The 23,029-nt window shown below is 37.5% G+C and overlaps 1 protein-coding gene across 1 annotated transcript in view; it reads left to right on the plus strand.

Moving 5' to 3' along the window:
* Positions 1–280: 280 nt before the first annotated feature.
* The window catches only part of prkg3 (protein kinase cGMP-dependent 3), a 158,621-nt gene continuing 135,872 nt past the window's right edge, over positions 281–23,029 (plus strand). The window contains exon 1 of the mRNA XM_039748434.1: positions 281–577. The gene's annotated coding sequence lies outside the window, so the exon portion shown is untranslated. The remainder of the gene's footprint in view (positions 578–23,029) is intronic.

A 23,029-nucleotide genomic window follows, 5' to 3' on the forward strand; every position in this document is an offset into this window, starting at 1 on the left:
TATTTTATTTTATTTATTTATTTTTGCAGATGCAGATGAGTGTGTCTTGTGATGCATTGGCTTCCTGTCCAGTTCTGTCTCTTGCTTTGCACCCATCACCAACTCTCTACAGCTCTGAAATGGAAAGTGTGGACAGAGCAGAGTTACTTATCTTAGAATGTCTTGATATCATAGCCCATGACTTCATAAGATATGTATTGTGTCTGAAATCCAATACATCACAGATTGCAGAGTTGCAAAGCCTAATGACAGGCAATAAAAGAGATGCCAAAGCCTGAAACACAAGGGAATGACAGGGGGCTGGTTAATGTTTAATTAATTCTAGTCACTAGCAGGTTAACTGTAAATGGGAGGAGATAGAAGGAGATTCAAGGGAATTACTTACAAACAGAGAAATCTCACATTATGTGGCAGTGCCACACTGTGAGTGCCAGACACACTTCCAGCTGTCACTGAAAGAGCACACAGCTTTTCTGCTGCATGAGACATCGATTAAGAAACGGAAAAATTGGAGTTATTTCAGTTATCTGATGTTCGACTTCTCCGCAGGAATTAAGACTCTGAGAATTAGGAACAGGTAAGTCATGGCAGCCTTACTAGAGATGCCTATGAGTATGGTATGTCTCCACTTGTCTCACCTTCTGTTAAGTTGTTCTAGGAGGAGTGATACTGTTCTGGGTTGCAAATGTGGCACTGTTAAATGCTTGGGTGAAAAATATGATTGGACCTACTTGTTTTCTTGCATAAAGACATTTATAATTTGCTATTTTCCTTTGTGAAGGCCTACTTTATATTACTGAAGAATTTTGCAAGTAACTCCTTCTTCACAGATATTTAACCCAGTCGGTTTTACTGTACTTTATTTTGGACATTCTAAGGCTGCTCATTGCAAAAAAAAAAGTGAAAAGAGCAACACAGCACGTTTAATTACAGAAGAGGATGTTGGCGTGAACGCAGCCAGCAAAAAGAAAAAAGCAGATGTGATAATGGCAAAGAGAGTTAGTTGTGAGCAAGAACAACAGGGAAACTAAAATATCATTTTATGGGTACAGATGAGATTGCACAAAAGTCTACTGCTGATCAAGAGAAAAGGAAATAGTGGGATTTCAGTTTAGATTGGAACTCTGATTTTAGATAACTGCTTGGACAAAAGATATCAAAATATCTCAAGAATAGAAGACTAGAACTCCTAAAAAATTTTGACACATGAAAAATTAGTCTGGTAGCACAAAGATCTTCAGTTAGATATGAATGTTAGTAAAAAGAAAAACCTGCAGGCTAATCAGCATCACTGAGAAGAGTGGTTACATTACCACAGACACTCATTTAGTCTACACAACTGTGGTAATAAAAGCATTGTAATTACAGTTATTATAATATTATTGCTAGGTATTATATACAGTACAATAATGAACAGCATACATTTATTGTTTACAAATATTTACAAAATGAAATATTTCTGGTATGTTTAGATAATCGTTATATGCATATTTGTAAAAGGCTTAAAAGAAATAAGGCAAAGTCAGAAAACAGTCTCTGCAGCAAGGCTTCTGTAGCTCAGTGCCCTGGAAGGAGGTACCTACCTGGGAAGGTGTCAAGGTCTCCAATTTTAAAAAATATTTTGTATCTTGCCTCTGTGTAAACTTATATCTCTCTTGTTTGTTTGTTTGTTTTTTTTTTCACCCCAAGGAATCCATTGCCTTCATTTATTCTTCAATAACACTTTTATCTATGATTTTGATTTTTGATTTGGGCCATTTTATCACTGACAATTTTTGGCACTGTGCTTGCTTCCATCCCAGAGTGGGTGTGTCTTTGAAGGTCATGGCCCTGCCAATCACGACGCAACAGAATTAAAGGTCATTGAACAGAATACCTTCCTCATCTGATTACATGGATTCCAAAACACTTCAAACCTTCCAAAAGTTTATTGTTTTGTTTCTTGGGCTTTTGAACCCTCATCAGTCCTTCTTGAGTTTGATTTTTCCTTCTAATTCTTGGCTTTGTTTACTGTGATAGTTGTTCTTCTCGTTCTGACCCTTGCTTTGTTTTTTTGACTATGTCCTTTTCATCCAGTTGCCCTCAGAACTCTTGTGCCTGCTGGGCATGATAGAAAGGTAGTGGTGACCTCATAGGAAGCCTGCTTTAGACCTTCTTGGCACCAGATAGCCTCAGCAAAAGCCTGGCAGCTTATAGTGCTCTGACTGGGTGTTGTAATTCATGTTTATATTTGCTTTCTTGAGCTTTCCTGAAGCCAGAGAATCTATTTATAATGTATTGTTTTTCTTTTGGAGACTATTTAAAAATCTATCATTTCTTGACATTATTTTTGAAACTATTGTGCTTTTCCAACCATTTTATGTATTATGCATCACTTGTTACTATGGTAACACATGTCATCATCAGCGTGACTATATAAAGTCAATTCTCACAGCTCTAATTTATCCAAGATTTCATTTATTTACAGACTACATGATTTCCTTTGTGAATTATTAGGATAAGACTTTTAACTTTGATTTTTGGGTTAATGTTTCTGGTTTTGTTGTTTCTTAATTTGATCTCTGATTTTGTCCTTTGCTATATTATTTTTGACCTTGTATTTTCTTTTAAATCTTTCTCATAAAAAATTTCTGGGTTTCATTTTAAAGTCAGTACACCAAGAGGACAATAATAAGTCTATGATTACTTTAATTTTAAATGAAGAAGCTGAATGGGAAATCATTGTTTTGATTTAAGGATCTTGTTTAATTTAGATTCCATTTGTGCAATTATTTTGTATTTTTATGTTATTTTTGACTATATTATTACTTTTTATTAATTCACTGGATATGTTAAGCTGTCACCATTTTTTATACTGGGTTTTTGTGGTAGGAACAAGAGTTTTGTGTATTTCTGAATGGCCATAGCCATATTGTTTCTAGAAACATCTTCCTGTTTCTACCATATGGCAGCCTGAAGTGCAGACTGTGACGTCTTAAGATGTTTGATTGTCAAAGTTTTTGTGTTTGTGTTTAGTATAATAAAAAAAAACATTTCTAAAGAGTTATTTTGATTTTGATTTCTAATTTGCATATTGATTTTTAGCATTAAGTGGCTTGTTGTCTTCCTTACTTTTGACCCTTGAAGTTTCTGTCTCTCTTCTTCCTGTCCTACTCATTTGTTCCTTAGAAATTTCTAAATCGAATCTTGGCCAAACAATAATAGGCTTTTGAGAGAGAAGCCTAAAAGGAGTCATTGGTTAACGTTAAATCTGCCAAATTAACCACTAACACAAAAACGTAACCATATTTTAAGACCTTGTCTTCGATTCTTTCCCTGTCCAAGCCATTTGTAATTGTTTTCAGTTTCTTCAATCCAATGCTTGCACTGGTTTGCAGTTCATGTCACAATTTTATATAATGGCTGGGCAATCACATGATGATTGTGTTTCCTTCAATATTTAGAGTGGGGTTGTTGTTTGTTATAATGTCTATCTATCTGTCCATCTATCGATGTGTTATTTTGTTCCACTGAAATAGACAGGAAATGTTAGTGGCTTTGAAGAAATTAAACCACAAAGTGGAAATTTGGTGATGCCATCAACATAAACATTGAAGTTACAATAATATGACGGCAAAAACAAGTAATGTCCAAACATTCTATCTGTTACAAATATGTTAGGACTGGCTGCCTTTTGTTGTTTTTTATTTAAATTAATTTTGTTCTTGTTTAATATTTATTAAGTAATATATAGTACTTTATTTTTCTGTTGACATTTTAATGTGTAATCAGGTATTTTTTTATTATTGTTAACGGCTTTCTTTTTAATTATTTGTATTAATTGTGTGTCCTGTTGTGGCTTAACTATTGAACCAAGGGGGAGGGCCCTCTAATTATGTAGGTGTGGTGCCATTAGAGCAGCCACCTGAAATCCCAAAGAAGAAATCTTACAGTTGCAGTCTAACTACTCAGACACTGACTTCCCTCCATGTACATAGGCCCGTTTACTATAAATATTCACTATTTTGTTCTTGACTTTGTTGAGCTATATCAGAATTTATGCTCTTTTGATGGGATAATTATTTGGTACTTTTTGAATTATCATTTTCTTAACTTTGCATTTAAGACCCTTAATCCTAAGATTCCATAGACTAGCATTTAAACCTTTTTGATTTAGGCCTTTGGGATTTCTTTCCATTTCTGTTGTCAGCTGAATTATATACCATTTTCTTTGCCTGCTTATTTTGTGCTTGCCATTTAGAAGTTATTCTTGATTTTGAGCTTGCTTCAGGACATTCTTCTTGTTAAATTGATTTTGAGTTAGCTGCATTAGTTAGTCAATCTCTTTAAACAAACAAACTATCAATTTACTATGGTGATAACTAGACTTCTACAGCTTTTCCCTCTTTTTGCACACCTTGAGTTACAACAGTACGGTAGGAAACATATTTTCTGTTTTAAACTCTTTTGAAGTGTGTATTTGATTTCTTTATCAGTTTCTTTACATTTTATGTGTTTTTCCTTGTGCTCCAATGACTTCTTCTGATACTTGCAGCTTTCCTCTGATAACTTCACTGTTGCTGGGCATATGTACATATGTTGGAGATTGATGTTTCATTTTATTTTATACAGATTATGTTATGAGCTTATTAGTGTTGATCAGTGAAGTTTTACAAAGTGCTTTTCACAGTGAAAATATTGTGTTCGCCATTGACTTTATTCTCTGAATATTTTTCTGGAAATTTGCCGTGTTACCTGCTTGTTAACAAATTTTTTCCCAGGGTCCCATGATGCTTTTTATGCATGCATACTCTAAGATCACTGCTTGATCTGCTTTGTGCATGTATGATGTCATGACTCAATCAGATGAGTTTCCACCCTGGGAACTCTTTGTGAGCGCAATGAAATTTTTTGCTTATTGCTAGTTTTTGGTTCTTTTTTGTATATTTCTTTGTGGTTATGTTTCCCTCTGCAACTTGTTTTGTTTGGGGCACAGTAGCCGAGTGGTTAGCAGTGATGCCTCACAGCCTCATTTTCCTTTGCAATAATTGGTCCATCATAGTTGGCAGATGCTTCCCTACCCCTAAGGGACACTTAAAAGAGCATCACTCCATTATAATCTACTCAAAACTAGTTCTGTTCCTCCACCCCCATAAAGTTCCTGAACACGTCTGTGATTTGACAGTTTCATGGCAAAGTGAACTCTGCAGGGTTTGCTCATCACTTGTGCTTATTATGTCAGCTGGAATTCCTGGCATTCTGTAGGATATTTAAGTAGGAGGCCTGAGCAGATCAGTGTAGGGAACAGTCTGATAAGCAATCTGAACAAAAATTAGAAGAGAAAATTTGGTTCAAGAAGGAAATAAATTATTTTCTATAAGGTTGTGTTATGGAAGTTAATATTTCAGGCAAAGATTCAGTATCTAAAACTTTTGAATAACCAGCAAACTAAAACAAAGGGCAAAAATTTAATTGTAGTAGTGAGATCAAAGCACAGTTCAACATCCAAACTAACAAAATGAGTTTATCACTTCAAAAGAAAACATGAGTTAACACAACATGGTGGTTTTTGTCCATAAGCTTGGATATTCAGGCTACTGCAATGAAAGTGCCATTATGCATCAATGTTAAGATTTGGTTGTTTTCCTGCATGTATTCTTGTTATTTTTATTGTATCCTGGGATTTGTCTTATGCAAATTATTGTTCTATTATTATTTTTAATACATAGATATTATAGTTATGGTATTTATGACACCATCTTACTGGCATCATGGGTGTTGCCATTTTGTTAGGTGATCACTATTGAAACAAATGGAACAGACGTTACATGTGATGTCATCGACATGACTGAGTAAAGGTTAGCATCTTTGATTTCCAGATCATCTAAGATTGCTGAAATCAAAGACTTATTTGTGTGTGTTTTTATCTCTAATACTCTAATCTTAGCTATCAGATTTGTTTTCTTGGACAATTCTAGTCTATTGTTTTGGCTTGTTAAGTTCTACATGTTGTTTTAGTAATTACCTATAATCCCAAAAATGTGTATACCTATGTGTTGTGGGTATGCTTGAAATATAAAATCTGGTAGGGTAATACAGTTACAAGCTTTTTGCAATGCCAAACTGAGCAAATGTATTTATTAAATTATTTTTTTACTGTAAAAGGTGAATTTTGTCAGATATTTGCAGGTAATCTTATAATTCACTGGCAAAAATGGAGCATGAGTCAAATTGCGCTATTTATTTAAACACAGCATATGTAATTTGTAATTGTTTATACCAGTGACATGTGGCGAGGTTCATGACTGGTGAGGCACTGACTCCTTCAGAGTCAGATTTACAAATATATGAACCCAAAAGTGTAGCTTATTCACTATTCAACTGGAAGCATGTACATTGACTACATATCTCATCAACATTCTTTACACACACAGGTAAGGTACATATTCGTCTAAGAAGTTACATTTATAGTGGCAAGAGAGCAGAGAGAGCACATTTGCTCTGCACACACCATGTGTTCTAAATTTGCCGTTGCAATTCCACAATTCATATTCATTCAATACAAATGAAAATATAGTGTGGTGTACAAAAAAAACCAGATATTAATTTTGACCTAAATTTAAGTATTTAGTTGTTTTTAAAAGCATTTAATTCTGACACTTTAATCAAATTTAATACAGACCATTCAACAAAAGGAAATTAAGAAAAACAAAAGAATATTTTATTTAAGGTCAACATTTCATTTTTAAATATTGGATTGTTTTTTTCTTAGTTTGAGCCCATTTTTTTTTATAAAATTAAAAAACCATTTATAGTCTTATCTTTATTTGTAAATTAAGTCCATGCACCTATCCTTCTCCATGAAAATCTCTGTGAATTTCTTGTAAAAGTCCTCCTTATTTTCCTTTAGTTTTAAAAATCTTAATCTTCCATTTTGGCAGTCATTTGGAACAAAAAATAAAAATTAATGGACCGCTGCAGTGCACATGACTTTCTATTGGTGTGTCTGCATAGAAGAACCGCAGCAACAAGCAACTGTTGGGCTCACATGCGCCCCATTCAGTGCAGCATGGTACTGTTTGCCTCACCTTGTGCCTTTTCACTGCAGTTTTCAGTCTGATCAGCAAGACTAAATATGTCACACACATTCATTAAAGATATTAGTCAGACTGAGGAAAGTCAGGTGTATAATAAACGTATCTGCAAACATTATATTGGCAATGTACAGAGGGTCAACAACAGGCATGTGCCAATTACATGTATCAGCCCAGTGTGTGAGTGAGAGTGGAGTCCAAGGTGAGGTGAGGCGCGTTGCAGCCACACCTCACATTTATCCTCAGTATTTGAACAGGAAATGCCCCATTTATATAAACTATAAAAATGATCAAAGTTTTTGGAATAATACAGAAAAAGCATGTATAGCACAGACCATTAGACATGTTTATTTTATAATGTTATCATTGTTAGTTGTTTTAGTTTTCATGATGACATGATGCCTCCCCTAATCGCACGTCCCTGGTCTATAGTAATCTTAGCATAAATATGTATTTGCCATTCAGAACTCTTATAATTCTTCTAGTGGCTTTTGATATACATAGGATAATTAACTGGCATTCGTGCATTTCATATTTAATTCAGATGTACAATGTTGTCACTGGCACCTTCATGCCAGATTAACTACTTTGCCACGCGATTTTCAGACAGAAGATTTGTTATTTAATTTGGCTGTATACAAAATAAAAGATAAGTGAAATTTTCTGAAAAATCGTAAGTATATGTGAATATTAATCATAAATAATATCCTCTGAGCTGATCAGTGTTATCTTATCCCTGAATTTTGTAACCTTCAACAACTGCTGTATGGGATGAGTCTCTTTTCTTGGTTTGCTTGAGCATCATAAGCTTCATATTCCTGCTCCTTTACTTTCCAGATCGTGATGGGGTGTGAGAGGGTAAAGGGCACCAATAGGGATTTCCTTTAATCTTATTCTAATTATTTTAAAACTGTTGGTTATTATCTATGGTATATTTTGTTGCTTGCTGTTTGTTACTCAATAATATCTGATCACAAAAAAAAGACAAATAATGTGCTGTTTTAAAATCTCAACCAGGGTCTCAAACAGAGCCATGTTGTCTGCAGGTTTTCATTCTGACCCTTTTCTTAATTAGTATTCAAAATCACTTCTGCTAATAGGACCTACTTTGCTCTCTTGATTTTAACTAATTTTTTTATGATTCCGATAACGTACATTTGCTCATTTTTCCTTATCCAGTTGCCAGTTAAAAATAAATACTGATCTATTCCAAGTCAAGCAATGTGTGGATGAAGTGTGTAAAACTCAGCTATACTCCTGGAGGGCTGCAATGGCTTTAGGTTTTTGCTGCGCACAGTTTTATAATTAAAATCCCGTTCTTGCTGTTAATGATACACATATTACTTTAATTGTATCGCTTGGCAGTACACTCAGTCTAACACATCAGACATTTCTAATATTATTTATTTTCTTTTTCTGGGAACATCATCCAAATTCTTTCGATCTGGAGTAGCTCATTACTTATTGCTAACTGGCAACTGGATAAAAGAAGAAAAAAGCTTTCCTTTTTCTTTTAGTTCCCTGCTGCTTTGAAACACTTGTCCATAAAGCTCTCTTAAATCTCTAAACTGACCTAGTTGGAGCCTCTACCGCTGTATATCTGAATGTGTCCCAACCTCCCCAGGGATATGAAGTCTTTCTTTTTTAAGGTGAATTACTTCTTCTTTGTTTGTGATGTGTATAGCCCCTCAAGGTTTGGTGCTTGGTCTGCTGCTCTTCAATAGTCTTGTACTGGATTATCTATTTTATGCATCAAAATGGCATTCATGTGTTAATGACACTGAGTTCCACATGTAATTCACCCTTTTATAAATATCAGGTATATCTAAACTCTTTTCCTGCCTCAATGACTTCAAGGCTTGGATGATGCCTCAGAGTGTACGTTTTGACATCTTGGAAAACTCTCATTTAACCAGTCATTCTAGGCTCACACTAGTGCCACTGATTTTGACTGCTTACTGACAAAAATAAAGCCTGGAAGAACTTTTAAGGCCGAGGAGAGGTGGCTATATCCTTTAAGCAAACTGAGATGACCCCAATTTCAGCTTGCGTAATTGGCTGTTTTTCACTATCTCCAAGTTAATTATATATTTTGAGAAAATAAGGCTATTTTCACATGACTAAACAAATACAAGAACATTCAATAGGTGCAGCTTGGCATTTCAGAGTACAGCTGTGATTATTAGTGTATGGAAGATTATTCATGCCAAAATGAAATGTAATTCAATGTGTTAACTGTGTTACATGCAATTCACATGCAAGTAAGACATTTGATTTTGGTGGGGTTTTATAATGTCATAATTAAAAGCATATCAACCAAATGATTGATTGTCTTTTCACTATAGCACACTATATAAGAAACATCACCTGGATGCTGTGGGATGCATCATCAGTGATGTATTCTGAGGTCATCAGGTGTTTCGGGTCTCGCAACATCATGCACCCTCGCTCAGGCGACCCAGCAGGGGTTGATCAATCGCCAACTTGCAACCCAGTAGCGATCCACAGGTCAGCCCTCTTTATCCAAAGCCATCTTGAGGCTTTCTCTGCAGCTTCACTTGTGGATTTAATGGTCCTCTTTTTGGCCACTCCTGTTATGCCCAGCTGTGTGAGGACTCTGTAGAGTGAGCATCCTGAAAATCCTCTGCATCTAACTTCTATGGGCTCATAGAGTACCCTCCAGCCTCTGTCCCTGCACTCCTCCACCAGCTCCTGGTACTTGGCGCATTTCCTCTCGTTAGTTTCCTTGGTATGCTCTTCCCAGTGCACTGTCAGTTACAGCATGATCAACTGTTTTGAGGCCTCAGAGGTAATGATCATGTCTGGCCAGAGAGATGTTGTTACATTTTGCTGCAGGAACTTCAGCTGCTTTCCCAAGTCAGCCTGCAGCTGCCAGTCAGGGGCTGTGTAGAAGAAGTTATTACTGCCTTTGCCTGGGATTGCTCTCCTGCTTTAACGAAGGTAACTGCCTTCTTTGAGCCATGGAGGAGTTTGCTTGTGTTGATGGCTAAAGCCAAGCTTTCAGTGACTGCCTTGAGCACCTTATCATGGCACCACCAGTAGCGATCATCTGCCAGTGCCTTAGGGCAGCTGCTGAGTAGATGTGCTAGAGAGCCTCGCTCTTCCCCCAGACGTGAAGGTTTGCTGGGCTTGGCAGGGCATTGTAGACCGCCTGCACCAGGACCTGGAAACAAAAGAAAACTGGCATGATGTCCGACCAGGTGATCGCTGGAGAGTACTCTCCCACCTTGTCCATGCACCCTGTTGCCGGTGTCCTACTGCCCTGCTCACTCTCTCTTCCTCCACTCCCTCAAAGCCCTCACTGACTGACTGACTCACTCACTCACTGACTCACTCATCACCAATTCTCCAACTTCTCGTGTAGGTAGAAGGTTGAAATTTGGCAGGCTCATTCCTTACAGCTTACTTACAAAAGTTAAGCATGTTTCATTTCAAAATTCTATATGTAACTGTCATAATTGAATCCTACTTATGTACATATATACGTCCATAGCCTGCAGCTCGGTCGCTGTGTGAGGCGGCGTTGCGTCCCCCATCACCACGCCTCCCACGTAGTTGGCTGCCTACCCATATAAGGCCGTCCGCCGCTCCGGTCTCTTCATTCCCTTCTTTGCTTCGCCACGGTATTCATGTCTCCATGCTGATAACTGCAGCCTTTTTATTTAATCCACGGCTTCTCCACTGTTTTATTGTTCGTTTATTATGATTATAGTTATTGTGTAGGTATTTTAGACTTAGTTTACTGCTCAGGTACCCATTTCCTTGCAGGATTGCGTCCCCCATCACCACACATCCCACGTAGTTGGTTGCCTGCCTATATAGCGTCACCCATCCCCACGCATCCACATAATTGACTGCCTGCCCATATGAGGCCGTCCCTCGCTCCGGTTTCTTCATTCCCTTCCTTGGTTCGCCATGGTATTCACGTCTCCCTGCTGATAACTGCAGCCTTTTTATTTAATCCATGGCTTCTCCGCTGTTTTATTATTCGTTTATTATTATTATAGTTATTGTGTAGGTATTTTAGACTTAGTTTATTGTTCAGGTACCCATTTCCTTTATCATTCCAACCGTACCCCCATTAACAAGTCTGGTGATCACCAGCGATCAAAGAACTGTCAGTTACTGAGTGGTTTCCATGCCTGGAGATGCCGCCTGTCTTTTACATTCTCTGTGTTACATATTGCACGGCCATATCAGGCTCAATCTTGATATCCGGAGGAACATTGCGTCTTATGTATTGAATGACTGGGACAGGTTCAAGGTGTTGACTGATGGCGGTACGGGAGATACAAAGTAATTATACTACACAAGAGCACTATAAGAGTAAAATGCTTAAGCTCTTCACCTATGCTTCTGCATGTGAGTTGATTGCTGTCGCTGAATTGTTCGGTTGTTGCTTTCAAGTGTACATGAAATGGCCAAATATTTTACACCTTTGGAGAACTGCCAATGCCTCTTAAACATCTAAGATTCACAAGTGACGATTTCAGTAGTGGACACTTTGATGTTTATGAATGTTTCAACTCTCAAAATCTGGATGCGAAGTTATCGATGAAGCTGGTTGTATGCTTACAACACTTGACAGATGCAAATACTAATGTAATTGAAAAAAAACATGAAACTCACACTGATTATGACAGCAGCAATCCAAGCTGTGAGAAAACAGTAAAAAGGAGGCGTGTCAGACATCATGGTACATTTCCTGATGCAGCTAGACGAAAACAACTTCATGACGCTGCCGCCAAATACTTGCAGAAAAATCTACAAGTTAATAGACACGCTGTCGCTAAATACTCGCAGGCAATTCCACAAGTTCATAGACACGCTGCCGCTAAATATTCGCAGGCAAATCCACAAGTTAATACCGGGAATGCCTGTTAAACATCTTAGATTCACGAGTAGCGAGTTGGGTAGTGAACAATTCGATGAATGAAACCTGTTATCTTTACAACAGTTGACAAACACGGAATGTAACTTGAACACAACACGTCCTCCAAATACTAACCTAATTGAAAAAAATAATGATAATCAAATCCTTGATGACCGCAACACTCATAACAATGACAAAACAATTACATTGACAATCATGTTACGTTATTTACTTTTTCATAACTTCTTTAACACACTACTTCTCCGCTGCGAAGCGCGAGTATTTTGCTAGTATATATAAATATGTAACCATCACTCTGACCAGAACTCTCATCTTAACCTTCAATCATTTTGTTTTTTTCTTAAGTCCTCCAAGTCAGATATTAACAAAAGTAGTCCTCACCATTCCTTATAAATCACTCTAGTGTTCCTTAAGTGTTCTTACAAATGACTCTTGGACAGGCTCTCTTATTCATTTTAAGGCTGTGCCAACTTCATATATTTTGCGCGTTCTTCCAAAGGACAGAGTTCCTGCTTTGTTTGCCTTTTAGTTTGCCTTTTCTAATCATGAGACCAGAAGAGGCAAAATCCCAAGAACATAGCTAAAATTAATTTTAACAAGGTAATGCAATTAACTATAACAATGATTGAACATGCAGAACTTTAATAACCTGTCAACCTTGTACTTATTTAGATCTTTGACCACACCCTTTTTTGGAAGGTTTGGATTCCAGTTTTCCAGTTGCTTGGTTACAACAAACACAGAGCAATCACCTCAGGCACCACTTTGGTCAGGCTGATGCACTGGGCAGACATGTTCTACCATTTGAAGCATATATTTTAGAGTCCTTGCATTGTTAGTTTGTTTTAGAGCTTTAATTAGTCTCTTTTGTCAAATAGAAAGTTTAAATGTTTTCCTGTGGAATATACTTTTCTCTAAAACAAAGCTGATGTGTCTATCTGTAGAAGTTTTACTTTATGAGGAAAAAGTCATCTACAATGTATTCCTTTGAAGCCATTACATGGTTTATAATGTTTATAGGTTTATTATCACAATGTGTACAGAGTACACTGAAATTCTTACTTTCATTATGACAATTCTACAGCAATAAAAGACTTTACAATCAATAAAATGACGAGAAGGGAATAACAAAAACAACAAAAACTAGTTATGAACCTTTTAATAACAATTAAAATACTGGTGCCTAAAGACAACACTGGTGTCTGCAGAGTATTGCATAGAGGCTTACATATCTTCTGCTCATTCATGATGTTAAGTAGGTATTGGTGGTATCCTTTTAAAGGTGAGAGTGGCAGAAGATGACTTGTCTTCTCCTGTGTCAGTAAGTTCAGAGTTGTGGATGAAGCAGACAAATTTGAGACCTCTCTGAAGCTACCTACAACTGTCTCCTGTTTCTTTGTTTTTGCCCCCATTGTGAGAAAACACGTCCTAGACAAAGGTAATACTCTCTTTAAGCCTAAACAGCACAGTGCCAACAAAGGTACAAACCTGCAGGTAGAGATTTTAAACTGAATCTGTTATTTAAAAGTTCTTTAAAGTGATGGTTGCACAAGCCTGCATTTAATCTGTAATTTACTTTAAGTATAAAAGTCAACTTGGATGAAAAACTGATAACTACACATAATAAATAATATTTGATTTATATATTAATTTGTGTTATAAATCAGGTCTTTTTCTGTAGTTTTTTTTCTGTGACTCGAAGAATGAAAACTTTCAAAAAAGCACAATAGAGTTCACATTTACATTTATTCGTTTAGCTGAAACTTTTATCCAAAGTGACTTACAAAAGAGTTCAACATGTTTGAGTAAACATTAGCCTGAGGGACTGTTTTGGAACAAGTGTTACAGGATAAGATTACAAAGTTGATCTGCACAAGTGAAGAGGTCTGAACAAATTGTAGTCTAGTTACATCCTCTTGGTTGCAAGAACCAAACAAAGTCATTATTGATTAGATGGAAATTCACAAAAGCAGACAGTCTTCAAACACTTCTTAAACACAGGGAGGTAGTCAGCAGTATGAGGTCAAGGTGGGAAGCTCATTCTACCAGCTAGGAGTTACACATGAAAAGAGTCTGTATTGAAATTTGATGCCATACAGAGGTGGCATCAGTAGATGCCATTCATCACAGACCTGAGTGGTTGAAACAGAACATAGGACCTCACAAGTTTCTCCGTACATATAGGTGCTGACCCATTGACTACTCTGTAGGCAAGCATCAAGAATATGAACTTTATGTGTGCTGCTATATGGCTAGTTGAACACTGTGCCACTGTGGCTTGGTAACACATGTTGGTACTCCTGCCATCAAAGAGTCACAGTAGTCCAAATGTGACAGGATCAAGGCAATGTTCATCAATCACCACCCCAATGTTGATTCCTGACTTGGTGGAAATAGGCAATAGTGAACTGAGCTGCACAGAGATGGGGGTGTTGAATAGGTGGACAAGCTGGGATAAAAAGGAGGTTGATCTTTGACAGATTGAACTGGAGATGGTGCTTCTTTATCCAGGTTGAAATATCAATGAAATATGCAGAGATTCCAGCAGATACTGCGTGGTTGTCTTGAGGGAAGGACATATACAGCTGCATATCATCAGCGTAGCACTGAATATGAGAAACCATAGGAATGGATGATCAGGCCTAGTAATGTGGGGCAAATAGAGAACAGGATAGGACCCAAGACTAATCATTGGGGTATCCTTATGCCCCCTGTCAGGACACATCATCCTACCCAAGAGGTAGAACTCAAACCACCAAAGGTCAGTCCTAGTAGAGAAGGTAATCTTACAGTTGTCTGTGTCAAAGGCAGAGGAGAGATATAAAAGAATAAAAGACAGAAAACATGTTGGTAACTCTTGCGAGCTGTAACATATCATCAAAAGTGAGTAGAGTTGTCTCAGTGGAATAGTTTGTTCTGTACAAGAAAGGAAGAAACTTGGTTAGAGACTGCATGAGTGATTTAGATAGAAAGGAAAGGAGAGTGACTGTAATTACCTACTTGAGATGGATCGAGTATGGGCTTCTTCAGAAGGAGAGTTATTAGGACCTGTTTGAACACAGTAAGAAAGGTGCATGTGCTGAGTGAGGCTGTGAGGTGTTTCACCTGCAACTTTATGCAAGTGACTCTAGCTTGTGCATTGTGCTGTCCTCTTTAACAAACCAGCAGCTAAAAGTCACTTTTTAAAGAAAACATGTTGTTTAAATCAATTAAACAATAAAAAAATTGTATGCAAAAAACAAAAAGAACAATAGAAAACAAAGCATTCTGAGTATGGTATAAATGTTTCCTTGTATTTTACATACAAGGTCCTACTGTAGGTCATAGTCTAAAAATACATTATTTATCTGTAACTTCCAACTCATTATCAGTGGAGTGTCATTTTATTACATTGAAGAATAAAAGTAGTCATGTGGATGGATTTTAATGATTTACTGTGTAGAAATACAGTATCTGATGTGGTGAAGGTAGAGAAAAAACAGTGGTTGGCAGTGACTGTAAAGCTTTGCATAGGTTAAAAACTTAAAGTGCAATGGAGCACTAAATACTCTTCAAACTCAACAAAAACCACAAAAGGGTTTGGAGCAGCCACCCGTATATTGTTCCGTGGCTGCAAAATTAAATGAACGATTGCACAGATGTGTACAGGTTGGAGTCCAGAACAGAACTGATTTGCTGGCACAAAGATGGCAGCTATAAGGAGAGCGGAGGGTGTGATGTCATCATTAGGGCCATAACTGGAAGTAGTGTCATTGGGCCCCGGGACTGGAAGTGATGTCATCAATGGGGCAGGACCAGGATGTCATTGGGCCTGGGACAGAAAGTTTTGTCATCAAGGCCAGGCGGAATTTCCCGTTACTGGTCTGCAGAGAAGTGAGAGAAAGAGTTAGTGCACTCCACCACCTCCCGGTCTGGCATGGAATTACTCTCATTCAGGCCCTTCAGCTGCCTCCCATGAGCACGTATGTGACTCTGTCCATCCATTTGCTGAAACATACTTAATCCAAAACGAGGCATGAAGAAGACAAAGTTTATCCCAGCAGAACCATAGGGCACACTGACAGGACCGGTTTAGAGTTGCAATTTCAACTGGTTGTCATAAAATAAAAGGAATTCCACAATGACAAAGAGTTGGGGACCATCCCCGTATAATGTCCAAGGAATAATTGAAAAAGATCGATCAATGTATTCAAAAACAGCAATTGACAAAATGAAATAGAGACATGGATTTTATAGAGGAACAAAATGGCTTGCGGAAATGAACTGCTTTTACTTTCAATAATGTGTACATTTTACAGGCTTCCTTCCCTTAATATTGTAGCAGCTTCAGCACTGAACAATACAGTATAGCGATTCCTCACGCACTTCTCCTATTCCTTTGCAAGTGTTGTCCATCTCCTCTCCTGACTCCAACTCCCCAAGTGGAGGGCTCTCTTTTAAATCTCAGACTGTGAGTACTTCTGGTGCTCAATCTGTTGCCTCCGGAAAGCACTTCCAGTTTAGTCAGGACCACAACTATCCTTGTACAGTCAGTATACAGCAGTTCCCCCTGGTGATCCCTAAAGGTCCCAACAAGGCAGCCCTGTGGGACCACAGCTTCCATGCTGCTCTGTGGGCTCATCATTCTGGGGCTCATTGGATGAGATGCTGCCCCCCAGTGCCCTGCCCATAGCAAGCAGTCACCCTCTTTCCTATTTTTCTAGTTTCACAAGCCCAACTAATGGATCCTTTGATGGCTGCTGGGACTCCAGCACTGGTGTAGTTGCTGCTGCAACAATCCTTCCATATCTACATCCTTGCACACAAGGACAAGAACATATACTTGAGCCTTCTGAAGAAAAAACACCATGGCTATCATATATCAATTCACTCATGAAAATTAAACAAACTGAGTCATGGAAGTTGAACCCACATGTGGTGGTAGAGCTGTTGATAGGTCTTGGTCTGTTAGGATATTAAACATAAAATGTCGATGGCTATATTATTATTGCATGTAGCTCAGTTAGGTACACCTCAGTGCTGTCTGTGGTGCTGCATGCTTTGAGCACAGCTTGTGAGTGACAGCTGCTGCAACGCTATATGTTGCATGTCAGCAAATTCCCATGCTGCACCATTTGTTTGGCTTCAGTTAAAATATGTCTAAGTCTGAGCAAATTAGATTATGAATTTTGTGGTCTGTTGTGGGGAAGGAAGGCAGCCAAACAAAGATGGTGTCATTTCCCAGTTGTAGAGTTTTACTGTTATATGCATTTTATTATTTAATGCTAAGCATTTATAGGCTGTTGTGCTTTAACCCAATTGCCAGCGCTTTATGAAAGCATACAAATTCAAATTTAAATTGCTGTTGTGTAAGATATGTAATATGTGCTATCTATTCAGCTAGTATAATGATATTGTAAGATCATATTTGATGTCCTATAAATACAAATAAATGTTCTGGCTGGGGTTAAGGTGGTAGTGGGGTCATAATGTCTTGCAAGGCCCAGGAGCCCATGGTCTTAGGATCTGCCCCTGTTTAGAGCTGGAGCCAGACTCTCCAGAGTCAGGGGCAAGGCATGACTGGATGATTTCATATCTTGATATATTTCTATTGTGTTTTTTTTCTCTTCTATTATGTTTTTTTTTTTTTTTACTTTAAAGGAGCATTAACATCTATTCTTTAAATAGCTTTCTGGAGCAATTTTTGAAGACTTGTCACTAACTGTTGCTTCTTGTGATCTGCATATACCAACTGTTAAATTTGCCATCTTGTATGCAGTGACAAATCATGTGATCTCAGTTGTCAGAGGATTCGGCACCTCTGATGTCATTAGTAGACATTTAACTATGCACGTTTCTTTAAATCCATGAAGGGGATTGCAATCTGGATGCCAGTATTAATTAAATCTATCTATCTATCTATCTATCTATCTATCTATCTATCTATCTATCTATCTATCTATCTATCTATCTATCTATCTATCTGCCTGCCTGTCTTCGCAAGCACTTAAGGCATAATATGCTAGTACAGGCAAGTGTTGCTTAAAAAATTAAAGTTACAGATTTTAAAAGAGATAAACATGATGTAGTTCTTGAAAATTATAATTATGGCTTTTCACTTTATATGTTTGCTATTCACAAGAAGGCATCTGTGTTCCATTTTTAAGTGAGGTCAAGATGATGTGGATGTCTCTCTGGCAGAAGGCCGTTTCAATGTCTAGCATACTGAGACTGTTGGTGGTGCAGAAATGAACAGAAGAATGAGTGTATAAAAGAGGACATGTTTTAAGGACAGAAGGTCAACAAATAAGTAGAAAGGTTTAATGAAAGCAGAAATAAACATTGAATGTTCACTGCTGTAATGTTCCGGGGCAACAACAAACTGATTAGATTGGTACGACTTTAGCTTTGTAAGAAACAAAAATGCATTTTTGTCTTTTCTTTTTGGTTATTGATGGATAGTATGATTAAAATTAGGCTTAACTTGCATATTTTATTAAGTATCGTGTCTGGAGTGGGATAGAACAGTGGTACAGTTATTAAAGCTACGGGCTCATAGATCATGGGACCCGAGTTCAGTCTCTATGTGCATTTCTCTAGGTACTGCAGTTTTCACTACTATTTGCTGAACTGACCTAGTATGTGCGAGTAAAACAAATGATTAATTAATAATGCTTTTATAAGATCATTATCTAATATTATTTCCTTCATTCATGATTGTAGAAGGTATAACTAAATTAACGTTTAAAGTGTCTATACAGTGCAGCACCAATCAAATGTAAGTACAGTGGCTTTAAAAAGCATTCACCCTCATGGAAAATTTCACTCTTTATGTTATAAAACATTCAATCACAGTTGATTTAATTTTGTTTTTTTGACACTGTTCAGCAGAAAAAGACTCTTTCATGTCAAAATGAAAACAGGTCTCTGCAAAGTGGTCTAAATTAATTACAAATACAAAGCAGAAAATTATTGATTGCATAAGCATTCAGAAGTCAGCTTTGTTTCTGTTTGCTCAGATCTCTATCAGCTTTGTACATCACAACACTGGAATTGTATCCCTCTTTGTCTTTGCAAAACTGGCCAAGGTCCGTCAGGTTGCATGGGGATAATGAGTGAACAGCCTTTTTTAAAGCCCAATCCCAAATTTTCAATTAGACGGAGTTCTGGGCCTTTTTCTTAGGCACTGTATTTACTGTATTTGTAACTAACTGGAGTTCATGATGGCACAGTGAGTAATATACTTAACCCTATGATTCTTGGATTGTGACTATGAGGATTTTTCCCCAGGGGCTCCAGTGTCTTTCCCACAGTCCAAAGGCATGCACTTGGCTTGATTGGACTTCAAACCCCAAGGCTGCTGCTTCAAATCCCTCTCCCAAATCAGCAAATGACACTGATCGATGCACTTAACCTTCTTGTGCTATAATAATCTGCACTGTATACCTTGCATTTTGCCGTGAATAAATGCTGTTAAACAAATAAACAATAATATTAATAATCTTCTGTAAATAAACTGATGCTAAATGGATGCTTCCAGTACAGCGCTGGCACTTGAATTTGTGAGCTCTAGCTCCTCATCACCCTGTACTCGAAGGGTCTTCAGAAAATGAATGTCTAAATCACTTTTGTAATTTTGTAAGGAAATAATTTGTCTTCATTCCATCTTGCAATGATATTGCAGCCAATTTTCTTCTGAGGAATTGTTTTGTCGTTTACCATCCTATGGTGACCCTATTTTCCCTTTGTATTCTTTATTGTGTAGACACCTTAATACAACGTTTAAAATTCCATACTCTTACAACTCTGTGGTCAGGTACGTTACCACTTCCTTCCTCCTTTCCTTCTACATCTGTAATCTCAGGCAGTTATACAGACTAAAAGAACAGGCAGGAGTTAAGTTACACATTTAATTATGTATTATTGATAATATGCTCAAAAATATTAAAGAAAAAGAGTATAATATGAATGTTGGCCAACCACACCAGTACAGTCTAAGTTGTAGGGCATCTTGCGTCCATAGGCGGTTCTCAGCTTCTCTTCAGTCTAGCTTGCTTTACTACCACATGGCCTTTGAATGGAGTATTGAAAGAGGCCACATGCCCCTCTCAATATGGCTGCCAAGATAGAGTTATCTTCATCATGGTCTTCTTTTCATGGCCAGATGATGAGAGAGAGAGAAAGAGAGCAGGGTAAAGGCAAGGTGACCAACATTAGACCATTCTTACCGCAAGGCCTCGAAAGCCTGCATTTGTAGTCTATTTAGTTAGACAATAAACTGTGTCATTTCTTCCTACTTTCTCCTGCACAAATCTCAAACAAATGGGGCATCGTGGCACAGAATGTCCTCAAATTCAAAACCAATCTTAAACAGCCATACTTCAGACCAATGGGATTAGTTTGCTTGCCCCTTCCTGGGCCATTTAGCAATGAAAGAGCTCATCCCCCAGTTGCTTTGTTTAGGTAGTCTATGGCATTCCTGTGGGAGATGACTTATATGCTCATGGAAATCCAGACAGTCACCCTTGCAACGCCGATTTTATACATGTGCCATCCCCACCAGCCATCCTGAGTCAGTCCTAAAGACTTGAGGTGTTTGGGGATTGGTTAGGTAAACAACAAAGCACTCCTGTTCTTATCAATAAAATTAAGCATGCCTCCTTAAACATTAGTATTACATTTGGCTTGTTTAGCTTACAAATAAAGACATACAAAATACTTATCAATGTATATGCTACATATGTGATCCACCACAAGATTGTAGTGAGGACATTATGGGAAAAAATAGAGAAACAAAAAAAGAGTTGGTGACCATGCTGGCATCCCTGTTTAATGTGAAAAAGTAAATCTTTCAATAGGCACGAGGCTGATGTTCATATAGCTTTGTCTTTGTGTTTGGTTTTCTTTTTGCACTGAGGGTCCCAGAAGATAGGAGACGTGTGGAATGAATGTGATGTGTTTGATTTTTAAGCAGCACTTCTTCCAGTTTAGGAATGAAAACTATATTAGAAACAGTGCAACCCCATCTCTCCTCCCACTGTGTAACCTCCAAATCAGCTCCAATCTGAATCACCATCCTAGCATTTTTGACAGGATATAAAAAATGACTTTATTCCACAGAATACATAGCTTTGTTCTCTATTTACCAAATTAAAATTGTTGTGCTCAAAAACTAGCGATTCTACTCACTGGCTGTAAACTGTTGTGCATCACAACTCAGGTCTTCTCCATTCCTTCTTCTACTACAGGCATCAAAATGATGCAGGACTGGTTTTATCTATATATGGAGGAAGATCAAAGTCACATAAGCAATCATGGCAAAAGACCTTGCAGACTGACTGCAGCATGTCTGACGTACTGCCTTGATGCCGCATTACACCTAATTGCAATACAGAAGACATGCTATATGCTACAGCAGCCTTTGGCAAGCTGTTTAAAATGTAAAGTATGGTGCCCTATATGACATTTTACAGCACTTGTGTACCACTGAAGAAAAGAAAATCAGAAAAGAAAAAGTAAGTAACGATGGTGGAGACACATAAAACAATTGCCAGGGCTAAAAACAGACTGTTTAGCAGACAGAGGATTATAATAATAGTATCAATTAATTTTATTTATATAGCACCTCTAAAAGTGTTTATTTGCAAGCTAATCTTCATGGTGTTACTTTGCAAAGAAAAATCATCTAAATCCTAAAGTTACTTTCTCCATACTGATTCCAAACACAGGCCCTCGCAGGATAGTATGCTTGAGCCCACTGCAGTAGTTCTTATTTAGAACTTTTTATTTTTACTTTTATTCTAGGATTAAGTGGACAGCCTCAGCTCAAACACCACCATTAAATCTGCTGATGACACCACCACCTTAGGTCTGATCACAAACAATAATAAGATGGCTTACAAAGAAGAGTTTTTCCCTTCTGACACAACTGCCTCACCCAAGGAGCTGGTCATAGACTTCAAAAACCAGTAGGAAGACCATACTACTTTATACGTCAGTGTAGGGTTGGACTTAGTGATTTGGGGGCTCTAAGCAAACTTAGAAACTATTCTTCCCCATAGAAGTGGGTGCATAAAGACAAAAAAATGAAAGCAACACTTGGTATAATCAATAGCAGAACAGTTTGATGGCAAAATGTGCATCAAGTTGTCAAATGGAAAAGGGCATTTATTATAATCAATAGGAGAACATACTAATAACAAAAAAATTGAGCATGAGCAGCAGTAGGCTTTGTGCTCTAGGAACCAAATTACTTGAACTATTCTATAACATTTCAGTAATTATTTACCGATCTGATGCAGATCTTTCCGATCATAAAATAGGTCATTACAATAGCAACTGATAAGAAGAATTCACAATTAATTGCAAATTTATGGCATTTTCCATAATTCTTGAGATATTACCAAAAATTCATTTGAGGGGTCCTCTAGAGCAGGGGTCCCCAATTCTGGTCTTGGAGGATCCCAGTGGCTGCAGGTTTTCATTCTAACCCTTTTCTTAATTATGGCACTGTTTTTTCTGCTACTTTCTAACCCTAACCCTAACCCTTTCCCTTGCACAATTTGTCTCAAAAACTAATCATCACATCGTCATCTCATAACAGCCTTAAGTTTCAAGTTTGGTATTTTTCCATTCAGCCGTTTTAGCTCTAGACCATCGTCAAGAAACTGTGACATACAGACACACACACATCATCGAGATATCAAAGTTTTTGGTATTTATTTTGATGAATCTAAAGCTTTATCTCCAAAACTCATTTTGGTCAAAATACAAAGAGAAAACAAACTGTGGATTGGGAAACCAGTCCATTAAAACTGCAAATAAGTGTGAGTGTGTGTGCATGTGAGACAGAAGTTTGTGCTTAGCCTCTCTGACAGATGGTGCCAGTTACCAATATTAGAGATGTGTTCTACAGACTTTTCATGGTGCTTTAATTGAGCAGATAAGTTTATCAATTTCGAAAGATGGCAACAAAAGTACACCATATTCTCATATTCTCATTTTTCTTGCTGTACATCATCCATGATCTACTTTTCCTTTCTCTATTTTTCATTTGTATATA

The sequence above is a fragment of the Polypterus senegalus genome, chromosome 3, assembly GCF_016835505.1.
Source record: "Polypterus senegalus isolate Bchr_013 chromosome 3, ASM1683550v1, whole genome shotgun sequence".
Taxonomy (NCBI): Eukaryota; Metazoa; Chordata; class Cladistia; order Polypteriformes; family Polypteridae; genus Polypterus; species Polypterus senegalus.